This window comes from Lissotriton helveticus, chromosome 5_1 (assembly GCF_964261635.1).
Source record: "Lissotriton helveticus chromosome 5_1, aLisHel1.1, whole genome shotgun sequence".
Classification (NCBI taxonomy): Eukaryota; Metazoa; Chordata; class Amphibia; order Caudata; family Salamandridae; genus Lissotriton; species Lissotriton helveticus.
In genome coordinates, this window is record NC_136065.1 from 623,881,203 (window position 1) to 623,893,363 (window position 12,161).

Sequence of the window (12,161 nt, forward strand, 5' to 3'; positions counted from 1 at the left end):
ATGTGATGTTTGTTTTTAGAGAGCGATTGAGCATTTATTAGTTGACAGTTTAGAGAATGTGCTTTAGTGACAGTGTAACTTTGTTTTGTTGAAGAGTGAGCAGTATTTTGTGGGCTTATAACAGATGTGTCCTTAGTGTTGGTATTAGCTATATGAGGATAGCAATCGTGTCGCTGTTTTGTATCGTGGTTCTCATCCAGCAGGCTAAGAAGGCATTTTGAAAGGTCTTCTTGTGTAGGTGGTGGAGACGGTGGTTGAGTGAGTTTGTGTGCTGTATTGTTTTTGTGTTGTATAAGGTGCCTGCAACCTCAAGCAATGTTTGCTGGACAGTGGGCTGGAAGCTGCTCCTCAATTCAGAATCTTCAAGGAGACAGACAGGCTCAATCAACACTCTGGATTTCTGTAGGTAAGGGCCTACAATCTTTGCCTTCTAACAATGCTGCTTTTACAATACAACTCAAAACGAGTGTTACAATCCCTTTCCAAACACAGTTTAAACAAATGACAGCAGATTACTGCAGTTTCAGAGCACCCTTTGTTCTGTCTCTGATGTATAATATCTCAGTTTTTAAGGAGGAGGTTATCTGGTTTCACTCAGTTGCTAAGGCAAAATGGGAGCTGGGGTGGATTGCTTAACACACAAGTCTGAGCACAGATTTAGGAGGGAAAATCAGGTAGTAACGGATAATTTTGCAAATACAACAGATTTTGGACTGCAAAGCCCACAATGCAACAGGTGAAATGAGACAACCAAAGGCAAGAAAAACTTTACAAATTTTAAACAAAAAAGATGAAAAAGAATGCAATCACGGGCAGGTAAAACGTCAATTTGTAAATTGTAACAACCACAAGCAAAACAGGTGAACATTATGTAATCACAGATAAAAGAAAATCACTTTTAAATTTCAGGAAAGAGACAGCACAAAGTCCGCCTTCTTACCACCTCCTGTCCCTTGGTTCCCTGCAATCTTGGGCACAGGTAAGTGCAGCTCACAAAATGGAGGTGAATGTTTTGGGGTTCACCCACCAAACCCTTAAGCGGCCTGGGCAGGTGTGAGAGGAGGGCTCAGGGTTGCTTGGGAGCTAGGAAGCCAATCAGCAAAGCTCAGTCTGCTGGTAAATGGGCTGGAAGCTGCTCATCAGTTCAGAATCTTCTAGGAGACAGACAGGCTCAATCCACACTCTGGAGTTCTGCAGGCAAGGGCCTCAGAAACTTGGCCCTCCAACAGTACTGCTTTTCCAAAACTAAAACAACTCACTCTCCTAGCCAAAAATCGAGTCTTACAATCCCATACTAAACACAGTTTAAATAACTGACAGCAGATTACTGCAGTCTAAGAGCACCCTCTGTTCTGTATCTGTTGTTTAGTATCTTTATTTCTAAGGAGGAGGGAGGGTTTAATCTGGATTCACGCACTTGCTACAACAAAATTAGAGCTGGAGTGGATTGCTTAGCACACAGGTCTCTGCACAGATCAAAGGAGAAACTAGGAGGGAAAAATCAGATAGTCACGGGCAATTTTGAAGATACAACAAGATTTTGGACTGCAAAGTCCACAATGCAACAAGTAAAATTAGAGATTAACAAGCAAGTAAAACTTACTTTTTTTTAAAACAAAACGGGTTAAAAATGATGCAATCACAGGCAGGTAAAAACTTCAATTTGAAAAATGTAACAACCACGAGCAAAATTGGTTAAAATGATGCCCTTGTGGGCAGAGGAAAATCACTTTTAAATTTCAGGTAAGAGACAGCACAAAGTCTGCCTTCTTACCTCCTCCTGGTCCTTGGTTCACTGCAATCTTGGACACAGGGAAACTGCAGATCACAAAATGGAGGTAGAGCTGAAAATTCCCACTATGAGAGAAAGGATCTTGGGTGCCACTCTTAAGACTTCTTGCCGATCACAGAGCTTGTACTGACTAGGAGCAGAGTAATGATTTCCAGGCCAAAAAGTAACAAATGTTGTTAAAGAAAGGGTTCAGTTTTTCTCCCCTAAGAGATGGTTACAAAGGGAGGAAAACTCTGGCTCACATTCTCCTGGACTTTCATCTTATTACCTTGCTCTGAAGCGAATCCCAAGAAGTGAATAAGTGACCAACAATGCTAAGCTGCATTAACTGATCGAGTACACGTAAAAATTAGAAAAGAGGGTGTTGGGATTGAGGGTACCTCTAGCGTTCAGCAAATTAGAGCTCTGGACATGGTGACCTAGATACAGCAGATAAATATTTGAAATACAGCCCTTTCAATGGCAAACAAGCATACCTGTGAATGTACAGAAAAGAGTGAGTACTAGGGGCCAGTTGTAGCAAGCCAAATTGCGATCGCAAACGTTGAAATTCGTAGAATTTCAGCATTTCCGATCACAATTCAGCTGTGTGCAATGTAGGAAGGCAAATACCTACTCGCAAGCGTTTAGAGAATCGCAAGTTGGCGACCTTCCAGCAACTTCGTCTTGTACAGGAAGCCCCTAAAATCTAGGTAGCAAGCTATCACTACATTTAACCATCAAGAAAGTAGTAGCCCAGAAGGGACGGCATGTATTGAGAATTCATGGTCTTGTTGAACATTGGCGAGAGAAGAGAAATAAATAAATAAAGCACAGAGAAAGACATATATCACAGTTAGTTTATTTGCTGTTGCCAAATGTCAGCCAGGCAATGGAGAAGAGGATAAATTAACTGAGACATTAAGAGGACATTCCTAAGCATTGGCATAGAAGCTAGGATTGAGTTCCCAGCTGAACCAAGAGGGACAAAGAGAGAAAATCATTAAATCTTCTGATGCTCTAAGGTGGTACCCAGTGTCTGGAAAGCAGACAGAAAGGCCCAACATAAAATGAGCAGGAGGTACAAGCAGCTGAAGAGGGTGTTAGGAAATTAGTGCTGAAATGAGAGGTTGCTTTGTGGAAGTCTGCTCAGTAAGACGCCCCAGTGGCTAGAGTGATTCTGTTTAACTTCACCCAGGTAGATGTTCGGGTTTCTCTTGGTTGACTTGTGTTCCAATAGCATGGAGCACAATGGAGGGGTGACAATTTTTGGGACTGGAATATTGCAAGGTAGAAATGGTACTCTGCGCTCAACAAAACCTGGAGTACTCTGGTGGCAAGAGAATGCTTTGGGGAAATATGGCAAGAAGAGGGATCCTTAAGCTGTTTTATCCACAATGACCAATACTGAGGACTATCGATGTGTGTTTGTTTACAATATATAGGGGAAAATGTATTATATTCCATTTCCTCTGTTTACATAATAAAATTGCTTTAAAATATATAGTCACCTTCAGCAATGATGAGCAAACACAAGAGCTGTAGAAGCCACTGTACCAACATCTCACCAAGTACCTGAAATCAGAAAGAAACAATCACTTACAAGGTGTGAACTCCAGCCCTCCTCTTCGGAAGAGTATTGACAACATATCAAAGAACTAAATGAAGTCCCTTTGCAGCCCTCACAATTATCTTCCAGGTATTTTACAAATTGTGACTAATTCTCAAACCTCTGTCCCAATACAAGTCAATAAAGTGCTACCATTTGACACCTTCTGATTTGGAGGTTATGTCAAGACAGACTGACAAGTCATTTCTCAAATTTCCATCAAGAAATGTAACTCTGGCAAGAATATATTTCAATACAAAGTAACTCCGACTATGTCAATTAAGAAACAGCAATTCCATTATTGTACATCTCATTGAACTATAAAAGGTATGTTTCAAAGTTATTCTGAATGACAGACTTTGCTTTTTCCTAAATCTGAGATTTTATGCCATAATAACCAAAAACAAAAACAGCTATAGTGGCCCTGGTTTATCCAGTAGTAGACTCGGGTGACAGACTCTTCCATACTCAATGAGAGTCGCATCTAAGATGATCTCCAGACTTAGTTGCCATCGTCGCCGCTATCCATTTCATTGTGGTCAACCCTGATTTATTTGTTCCCAGAGTTGAAGAGCCTGATTGACCTGGAATTGTTACAAGCAGTGATACGCAAATTCTCATAAGCTACATCATTTACACTCAGTGGCTCACTCTTTGATGCCCTTGCATCTTTTTTATGATTAGGGGGGCACTTGACGTAGAAAGGGGGGAATTTGTGGCCAACATTGCCCTGATGATGAGATGATGTCCCGGGCTAAGCTAGGGCAGTGCAATACATCCACCCCCAAGATGCAGAAATCATCTGTGGGGCTGAGAGCCAGTCTTGCAGTTCTGTGGAATGCAAATTCAACCATAGAAGAGTAGGCACTATTCCTTATGTGACCAAGTGACCGATTAATCAATTTCACTGGTCTCATGTCACTTGTCACTGGAATGGCATGGAAGAGGGCTGGTATTTTTGCTCTGTTTAAGGATATTGTTGAGCTGATATCCGGAAAGAGGTCAATAATTCTTAGCAGCAATCATTATTTTCTCTAATGGCTTTAATGTGTCTGGCTGTCAAGGAATACATGTATCTTCGGCTAGACCTCCCATGTTTTCTCCTGGCCTTGTATAAATCAGGGCCAGGGGGTTAAGGCTGGAGACTAGCCTTACATCCTCTGTGTAACCAATAATTTATGCAATCCCCGGCTGATCGACTTCCAACCTTTGTACAGGGGGACACTGGGTTTCCAGGGCTTGATGTCCTACCCTCTTGGGGCACCTCAACATTTCCTTTTGGTGCCAACATCTCCATTTAGATTTAATTTCTTCTTTATATTGGACAGGGTGCGTTTATTGCTTGTAACATAATGATTGGAACTTGTTCATCATCATTCTGTGTAGGTTTGCATACTATTACGAAAATTTTTAATAATAATTTGTACTTATTATGATGGAATATAACAGTCCTGGGTAGTCAAATAGAGGATGAGGACTGGTTGAAGTTTGATGCGCAATATGACATATGCTGCTTCACTGAAACATGGGTCCTGGAGTGTATGCCAGAGCAATTTAGTGTAGCTAAACTGTCCTCTAATGTTCAACATGTGAGAATTTGTCTGATGGGCCCAGAAGGCGTGGTGATTGATAGAGTGAATGTTTACATTCCACTAAGGTGCTCCCCGGAGGTACTGGTGATCTGGAGGAATATTCATAAAGAATGAACAGAAACGTTTGGTTCACAGAGTCCTTTAAAGAGAACTTCAAATATGTTAAAGATACATTAGAACCCAAAAACATATCATCTAAGATACATTAGAACAGCAGACGGAAATTGTACCTCTGTTCTGATCTGCAAGCCTCGCTCCTTCAGTGCTGGTCATCTTGTCTGTGGACGGCTCTGGATGCCCACTGCTTGATGATGCAGTGCTTCGGGCGAAGTGGCTAATTTCAGCTTTACGGGGGACGGCGGCTAGAGCCAACCATGGGTTTCAACATTTCTAAGCTTCCCCTTGGACCGACGTTCCTATTTTCAAACCGATTGTACAAAAAAGGGGTACGCATCATGGGAGTTTAGAGGGGGTGGCTGCCCAAGAAAGTGTGGGTGCAGGGCAAGAGATTTTATCAGTGATGTCATCAATAATGTTGTTTAACGTGTCATGAGTGATGTAATATGTAAGGTCATAAGTATTGCTTGATGAGGGCACAAGTTATAGTTAGTTCACTAACTATAATAGGTGAATTTCAGTGCTTTTTAAAAAAATGTTAGTTCTTATTTTTTTCAACACCTGATTGTAACATTACCCTACGTCTGTTACCACTTGTCAGGGTCCCATAGGAAAAAAAATGTTTTGTGTTGCAAATAACTATGGCACTATGTGACATATCTTCACATAAACAGTGCTTAATTTGAGCTGGTAGTTGGCGTGGGGGCCACCAGCACTTATTTTTGGGGACTGGCACTTGTTTTTCTTATCTTACATTTACAGAGAGAAGGAGTGGGAAAAACAAATATAGCAGAAAGTTGGAGGAAGAGAAAGATATTAAAAGCTATATAAAGAGAGACAGCAGGAGCTGAGTCGGCCCAGTCAGTCTGAACTGCACTTGGAGGCTCAGCTCTTCCCCGGGACAGAGCTGCCACCCCCCAGAGCCCTGATAGAATGGACGGTTACACTGAGGGGGGGTTCAGAAATCCACAGGTCCGCTCCCGTCACAGGATCAATTTTTTTTAAATAAATTGAATAACCGAGCAGCACTGCCATGCCACTGCTGCAGCCTTCCAAGACGTCTCTCTCTGTGCCGTGCTCCTCGAGGAGGTTGGGGGGAGAGAGATACCCAGCATTGCCTCGCACGGGCCCCTGGTGTCCATCACCTCACTCTCCAAGTCCATTTTGGTGCTGCTCCTGCTGTTACAGCAGCGCCAGGATTAGCTAGGCAAGGTGGCCTCACTGCTCATTCCTGGGACCGGGAGAATGCTGCTTTGAGTCACCTCCAGCTCAGTAATGGGCAGGTAGAGGCACCTCTAGTAAGCATGTCAAGCTGGCCGGAGAAAGGCAACCGGCCAGCCCGACATGCGCACTTATGGTAGACGAGTGTGTGTGACTTCAATGCATCTGTCAAGTAACTTCAGCCCCACCCACCCTCAAGCCCGCCTCGCACTGGCTTGGGGCTCGCCACAGCCGCTTTGCTTGGCTGAGGGCTGACTGCCGCAGTCAGATTTAGTGCAAAATACTTGACGATGTTGCTTACTTGCTTGTTTTGCTCTCATTTGGCCCCAGGACCCATAGGGATATACCGCCACTGCTGTTTGGGGTGCCCAAGAAAGACAAGATGGAATTTGAAGTCTGTTGTTCATCACTCATCCTACAGTGACAGCTTTTGCCATACTTTCTGAGGATCTCATCACTGGCACTGCTGAATGTTAGAGTAACTTATAACAAGGCTTTCTAGCCTTGATTCTACCTTATACCTATTTTTCATCCACCCTACACATTCTGTCCCTTTATCTTACTCATACAGGTAATTTTTTTCCCTTGAAATCTTTATTACTGTTTTTCATTCTTTCTCTTTCCTCTCTGTTTTTCTATTTTCTCTTTCTGGCTTTCACATTCTTTTTCTTATTTGCCATCTGGTGATAACATAAAGTTTCTCGCCCCCAAAATTTATTTTTGCTGCCCACCACCTGCATCCCCAGCAGAAGGACCTACGACTCCCAAGAGTTTGACAGGGAAAAAGCTCCTTAAACCATCAAATCACTCTATTTTTTAAAATAACAGTACCACTGGAGTCCCACGGGACTCCCACAGCACCAATCGTTCAGGTATACATATTTAGTTAACTCCTTTATGACCACCCTGAGCACCTCTTTAAAAACAACATTTCTTGAAAATTGATGAACAGATTTTTACCAAATAATGGAAAGCATGTATTTTTTATTTAAAGTTCCAACTTTCTGCCAAATTTGCTATAATCATATTAGGCCATTTTTACTGTATCGCTTCCAAAAAATCTGTATGGGAAAATTATGTTTTGGTACCTCCTTTATTTTCTCCCCCTCGGATCACCCCGAAACTGTGCAGAAAGGAGCAGAGGTGGAGAAAAAATGTTTGGGAATGTTTCGTCAGTGCTTAATTTGTTATCAAATGAGTGCCGGTGCCCAGAACTCAGCTCTGAAACCTGATGCAATTAAATATTGGCACACCAAATACCAAGGTTGCACAGTCCTGATTCCACGTCATGCCTCTTTAATCCATTGCCAGATACTGATTACTTCTTTATCTCTCTCTTACAGGCTCCTGCTATCTCTCTTTATATAGCTGTTTATATCTTTCTCTTCCTCCAACTTTCTGCTTTGTTTGTTTTTCCCACTCCTGCTCTCTGTAAATGTAAGATAAGAAAAACAAGTGCCAGTCCCCAAAAATAAGTGCTGGTGGCCACCACGCCAACTACCGGCTCAAATTAAGCACTGTTTATGTGAAGATATGTCACATAGTCCCATAGTTATTTGTCCTGTGGGACTCTGACAAGTGGTAACAGACGAAGGGTAATGTTACAGTCAGGTGTTGAAAAAGATAAGAACTAAAAAAAAATTTTAAAGCACTGAAATTCACCTCTTATAGTTAGTGAACTAACTATAACTTGTGCCCTCATCAAGCAATACTTATGATGTAGTGTAGCTCCTATTTTCCCAATAGGCTCTGCGCATTGGAATAGTGCCTACAGCAGTAAAGGCCTAGGCCAGACGTTAACTAGGTCTACTACTGTCGATACTAGACTTAATTTTTGGGTTTGCCAGCTAAGCTCAGAGTTCGCTAGAAACTTTCTCGAATGTTCAAGGAAGGATGAACTCCCCTGATTAGACAAGAAGGGATTTAGTTTCTGACAACCATAGAACATGACAACTTTGCTCTCCCCTAATCAAGAGTCAATCTCGAGAGTCGTGTGAGCACAAGGCAATTATTTTACTCAGTCAGTACGTGCATTCTTAGTCTCATCAGAATGTAGAGAAAAGGAAGAGACGGGCGTGTTCAATAAAAGATGTTATTTATTGATCAGTCTCTTTTCTCGTACAAGAGAAATGGATCGATATTATTGCAATACTTATAGTTAAGTAAAGTGCATACATTAGAAGCAATAGTATAAAATAATACTGTAAAAACATTGATATGGTTTCTGAGCCATATGATGTTTAAAATGATTAAAATATATTTACATACACATATACATTTTGACTAAACGTACTCAACTGGTGTTTCTAAATACGCCTACCCCGTGTACCTGACCTAAGTCTAATGCGTGGGCGGGAATAGAAAGTTACAGTTTAAGTTAAGTTTGTTTTTGCCAAGTGAATAACTAAAGAATTCTCTAGGAGGGGTTATTCAGTTCTGTACCTGGAATTTAGGATGAATGAGGAATGGTATCTCTTTCTCTGCTCTCGATATTCCAGGCTGCCTGCGAGGGCTGCCCAGAAGCGCCGGTGCTGGGTCTCTCGGCTTGAGATAGCAGCGCGTCTCTCAGCGCGTCAGGAAGGCGGGGCTGCTTCTGCTCTCGGCTTCGGCAAGTATGGCTGCTCCGTCTTGTCACCACGCGTGTGTTTGCATAGGGCAAGGTCGGCAATATTTATACCTTAAAGGTGCCGAGATTGACGTAAGGATGGACATAGGTACGTCAATAAAGATGTCATACGACTTGCTCGTTAGCACATTCTTTACTAAAGTTCTCTGTGAAATCAAAACAATGGCCGCACGGATTATCCAGGTTGTCATAGGTTTGATTTGTTATGAGAACGTCGTATGCCTTATCAGGGGCTGGAGGAATGTCGCTTGTCTAATTAGATCTCAAGCGTTATGACCTAATCAGATAACACGTTCCTGTGCCGTAGTGTGACTGCGTCAGATAACGGTATCTGCATCATGGGGGTTTTCTTGCCTCATGGGCTGACTGTTAGTTAACTAGCTAGTAAGTTTAACCAGAATAGGGTCAGGAATAGGGGGATCGAATCAGAACCTATAGAAATACACGACACCCACTCCACGCTAACTATGGTCATATCTACTAATCTATGCATAGTATAACATAGTACAACATACTATAGAGTATAGTGTATACCTTACCACCCCAAAATACATAAATGCATTTCGAAATTTTCAAATATACTGAAAAATTGCAGTCATATATATTGTATGCACTTAAGCTATGAATTAAATGCAAAAGTAAACACGCATTGTTATGTATTATTGCTTGTTGGTATATGAGAAATACACATGAAATGGCTCTTAATATGGCTATACAGAAAAAAAGTCGAAACCATTTCATCACATAAAATCTATTGCGAACATACCAGCGGGCAGCTAAAGTCTATAAAGTCTATAAAGTATCTAAAATAGAAATCTTAGTTCTCTAGGAATAGTCCCTTACTTTAAGCAGAAAATCAGTGTCCCGGGAAAAAATATATAGAAAAATATTTTAGGGGCTTGCTGAAAAAAGTTGCTGTCCGTGAACTGGATTGTAATTGTTCATGTGACTTTATTTTTAAAGTTGAAGGCCGAATTCAGGGAACGCCGTGTGCGAGTTTACTCAAAAGTCTCTATTTCTGTTCCGGAGAGAACATCATATCATTCAGGCTTTCGAAAAAACTGTCAACAGCTTCATGGGAAAGTTCCTCTAAGTCGGAAATAGGGGTAACCATGCATTCATGCGCATGATTGTCTCCATTGACATTCTGATTTGCATTGCTGACAGAAGGTCGTACCTGTTCGATGCTGCTTTCATCTTGAACTTCACTACTCTTCAATCGCAGTGGTGAAGATTCCAGGAATGCCGTCATCAGAATTGGCAGCCTTTGAGGGCAGCACAGTGCGTGAACCTTGGTAGGAACCAACAGTGTATCTGCATCCACCGGCGCATCCGATTGTAGCGTCAGACAGGTGTCTAACACGCATTCTTCTCCGCATAGCAGACACCTTAGTACAGGTAAAACACACCTTTGCCACATTGGTCGAAATGATAGAAACCAAGTCATGTTTAGGTCTCTAAGCCGGGATAGTCCCAGGATTTTTTATATCCAGTCCCGGTATCCAATGGCTAGGATCGTATCTTCCATTGTCGCGAGAGTTTGATCTGTGACATGGGTTGCCATAACGAAAAATAAGGACTAGGAATAGGATTCCTGCAATTAGTCCCAGGATCAAGGGAAGTCCGCCAAAAATCGAATGGACGAAGTCTGGAAAAATACCCAGTATGGCTTTGAATGGTGTTAATGCCATCGAAAATACTGTCTTAAATACCTTTGAGACCCCAGTGGTATCAGAAATATTTAAGATTTCGCTCAGAATTTCCGCGAAATGTACGGGGGAATTAGTTGATAATAATGTATGTATCTCTGCAGTCGTCCTTGCGACTTGTAGATCATACGTTTCTTTAGATGACGTGAGCCTTGTAGGCGTCTGAAGAAGCACTGTTTTCATTCTGCTTAAAGTGTCTATTCGAATAGAAGTAATTTTCAGACCGGGCCATGCCCTTGCCTCCCTGTCTGGAAAGGAGCTGGGAAACAAAGAACGTCCACAGCACTTGACCTTCGCCGTCGTAGTGACGAGATAAGGAGTCCCGGGCATAAGACTACAGCATCTGCGGTCTACAATAAGAATGTAACTCCCATTATAGAGTCTTTGAAAGAATGGTTCTATTTCAGTTGCAGGTGCGCCTTGCTGGTGACATGAAAGGTTGTATGAATTCCCTTCACAGGCTCCGTGCAAACTAATACCGTTACACAGAAGCGTGCCGCTTAGTGACATAGCACAATTGTTGCCACTAAGAAACACTTTCTGTCCTTTGTTACTGACACATGCATGTGAATAGGGCAGGTTCCAAGTTGTTTTAAGGTACCCCTTTCCCAATTTCTCGTACATGCCAGCCTGTATATATTTTTGGCAGTATTGAAACCTGAAGGTTGAGATTGGAATATTTATGATTCCGTGGATTATCCATTCACTGACAGGTCGTTCTGACATTGTCAACGGTAATCTTTCTAGTTTTTCAATGCTCAAGATTGTATAATCAGCACCCTTCTGCGCCATACCGATCTGTCTATCAGTAAGGTTAAAGATTTGGAATAGTGACGTTGTGTTGATTAAACGCCAAGGCACATAGCCTGAACGCAGATTTTGTAACGTCCAGCCAAGCTGTACAATAGAACGCAATTGTGACTGACCATGTTGTAATAACAGTAAGTCTTGCGATAATATATCGATTGCTGAAGACACAATGCTGTCCAATGAAAAAATTCTGGAGGACAGAGTCATTAACCCATTGTCCACTACAGAAAGTGATTTTTCCAAATTAATACGGTCAATTTCCCGTATTCTCTCTGCTGTCTCAATTTGAGTAACCTTCCAGGCCTCATTGTATGCTGCATATACAGAGGCTGCTATGAAACGCTTTTGACGCTGTTTGCGTGGTCCCATTATGAAATCACGCAAGTCAGCACCATCAGTAAGTAAAGTTAGGTGTTGCTTAATTTCAGGCAGTGTGGAAGTTTGTAGCCATTGAAGGCATAATTTGCCCACACTGTAGGTTGTTATTATCCCTGGGTGATGTCTTTGGGGATATCTAGGGTCTGGCCTGGTCATTTTGAAACCCTGTGTTTTATTCAGGAATCTATCTTGACAGTTATTTGTATCTGTGGGCCAGATCAACCATTGTTTCCAATCAGGATGTGTTCTGTTTTGGTTAAGTATATGGTTTATGTCTATTTCTTCATCTGTTTCAGAGTTATTGCTAAACATTGCTGGCTTTGGAATA

At 41.9% G+C, this 12,161-nt stretch overlaps 1 pseudogene across 1 annotated transcript in view; it reads right to left on the reverse strand.

The window, feature by feature from the left end:
* The window catches only part of LOC144752526 (trypsin-like), a 77,030-nt pseudogene that overhangs the window by 46,284 nt on the left and 18,585 nt on the right, over positions 1-12,161 (reverse strand). Inside the window, exon 3 of the transcript XR_013594123.1 lies at positions 3,283-3,346. The product of XR_013594123.1 is annotated as a trypsin-like (transcript). The remainder of the gene's footprint in view (positions 1-3,282; positions 3,347-12,161) is intronic.